The sequence below is a fragment of the Cetorhinus maximus genome, chromosome 7 (assembly GCF_964194155.1).
Source record: "Cetorhinus maximus chromosome 7, sCetMax3.hap1.1, whole genome shotgun sequence".
Lineage (NCBI taxonomy): Eukaryota > Metazoa > Chordata > Chondrichthyes > Lamniformes > Cetorhinidae > Cetorhinus > Cetorhinus maximus.
In genome coordinates, this window is record NC_135885.1 from 93,523,969 (window position 1) to 93,526,722 (window position 2,754).

Below are 2,754 nucleotides of genomic sequence, written 5' to 3' on the forward strand. Positions count from 1 at the left end.
AGTAGAGAAAAAGGACCAGGGAAACTAATGGGGCTAAAGGCCAATAAGTCCCCTGGACCTGATGGATTGCATCCTAGGATATTAAAGGAAGTAACTACACAGATAGTGGATGTACTGATAGTAATCTTCCAAGAATCCTTAGATTCTGGAAAAGTTCCAGAAGATTGGAAAACTGCCAGTGTAACACCCTTATTCAAAAAGGAAGACAAAAAAATAGGCCAGTTAGCTTAACGTTCATCATTGGGAAATTGTTGGAGTCTATTATAAAGGATATAATAAGCAGAGCATTTAGCAATGTATAATATAATCATGCAGAGTCAGCATGGCTTCATGAAGGGGGAAATCATGCCTGACAAATTTATTAGAATTCTTTGAGGAGGTAACAAGCAGGAGATAGTTAATGGGGAACCAATAGATGCAATATATATGAATTTCCAGAAGGCCTTCGATAAGGTACCGCACATAAGGCTACTTAATATGATAGGAGCCCATAATGCTGGGGGTAGTATATTAGCATGGATAGAGGATTGGCTAACTAATAGAAGACAGAGAGCTGGGATAAGGGGGGCATTTTCAGGATGGTAACCTGTAACTAGTGGAGTGCCACAGTGATCAGTGCTGGGGCCACAATTATTTACAATATATGTTAATGACTTGGGTGAGGGAAATGAATGTAGTATTGCCAAGTTTGCGGATGACACAAAAATAGGTGGGAAGGCAAGTGGTGAGGATGACACAAAGAATCTACAGAGGGATATAGACAGGTTAAGTGAGTGGGCAAAACTTGGCAGATGGAATATAATGTGGGAAAGTGAGAGGTTATGCACTTTGGCAGGAAGAATAGAAGGGCTTAATATTATTTAAATGGAAAAGACTAAAGAAAGCTACAGTACAGAGAGATTCCTGGTGTTCCCTGGTGGTCTAGTGGTTAGGATTCGGCGCTTTCACCGCCGCTGCCCGGTTTCGATTCCCGGTCAGGGAAGGCTGCTGCTTTAGTGAGAGATGATGAGCTGTCATATTGACTGTTACAGCGTACCTACAGTACAGAGAGATTTGGGGTTCCTCATGCATGAATCCCAAAAAGCTAACATACACATTCAGCAAGTAAAAGGGAAAGCAAATGGAATGTTGGCCTTTATTTCAAAGAGAATGGAGTATAAAAACAGGGAAGTCTTGCTAAAACTATACAAGGTACTAGTTAGACCACACCTAGAAAACTGAACAGTTTTCGTCCCCTTTTCTAAGAAGAGATATACTGGCATTGGAGGCAGTCCAGAGAAGGTTCAGTAGGTTGATCCCGGGTATGGAGGGATTTTCTTATGAAGAGAGATTGCGTAGGTTGGGCCTGTACTCATTGGAGTTTAGAAGAATGAGAGGTGACCTTATTGAAAAATATAAGATTCTTAAGGGGCTTGACAGGGTAGATACTGAGAAGTTGTTTCTCCTTGTGGGAGAGTCTAGGACCAGAGGGCATAATCTCAGAGTAAGGGGTTGCCCATTAAGATAGAGACGAGGAGGGATTTCTTCTCTCAGAGGGTAGTGAATCTGTGGAATTCTTTACTGCAGTGGACTGTAGAGGCTGCGTTGTTAAATATATTCAAGGCTGAGATAGACAGATTTTTAATCAATAAGGGAATCAAGGTTTATGGGGAAAAGGCAGGAAAGTGAGTTGAGGATTATCAGATCAGTCATGATCTCATTGAATGACGGAGCAGACTCGATGGGTTGAATGATCTGCTTCCGCTCCTACGTCTTATGGTCATATCACCTAGAAGTTTTGCTATGATAGGCTATAGATAGGCGGAACATATAAGAGGCCAGAGTTGGAGAAACAATATTCTTGGAGGATTGTAGGGCTGGTGGAGATTCTAAAGATAGGGAGGAGAAAGGTTGTGTTGGGGTTTGAACAATAGGATGAGAAATTTTAAATCAAGATATTTTTAAATGCACAGTTTCAATGTGCATTTCTTCTGCGCTACGTATTTTGTAGATGTGACTGAATTGTAGCAAATCCTTACTCTAGACAAGCCTGGAGAAGTAAAACCTTAGACTGTGCAAAAAACAGATGAGCAGGGAGTGTTGACATGAAATTTGAAACTATCTTGGATCATAACTAACAGTCATGAAATAAAGTTTCTCTGTATTTTAATCCTTGCATTTTAGATCTGGTTCATCCTTGCAAGATTTTCTGAAAGACAATACAATAAAATTCAGGGCTTGGTCAGAAATGACCCAAGATAGAATGGTTGTTGGGATTAACTCCTGTCAAACAGTCACGAGTAGTAACTGTGGATGGTTCTTCCAAACCATTTCCAAATGGATCTGGCCAGGTTAATGAGCTGAAAGGGTTTTCCTCAATACACAAGTTCTTATTCTGATGAGTTGTTCAGCATTGTGGCACCTCAAGCCATAGTCATTCACTTGATTCCTCATTCGACCCAGATCTACTTCTTTCTTTTCTTCATATTTCACTCACTGTAGAACATGCTATTGGAAGTATCTGTTCAGTTGATACTCTCAAAATGCTGGAAACCATCAGCAGGTCAGACAGCATCAACGGAAAGAGAAGCAGATTCAACATTTCAGGTTGACAACATTTCATCGGAGCTGGAAGATGTTAGAATGAACAGCTTTTAACCAATATGAAGCCAGAGACAAGGAAAGAAATGAAAAAAGGTCCTAAAGATATGCAAATGGTTACAACTTAACAGCAGGTGGAGAAGGAAACATTGAAAATCTTGCAAAGAGAAGAAG

At 40.5% G+C, this 2,754-nt stretch overlaps 1 non-coding gene across 1 annotated transcript; it reads left to right on the forward strand.

Moving 5' to 3' along the window:
* Window positions 1–910: 910 nt before the first annotated feature.
* Window positions 911–982, forward strand: trnae-uuc (transfer RNA glutamic acid (anticodon UUC)). Its single transcript has one exon. It is a non-coding gene; the product is annotated as a tRNA-Glu (tRNA).
* Window positions 983–2,754: the final 1,772 nt, after the last annotated feature.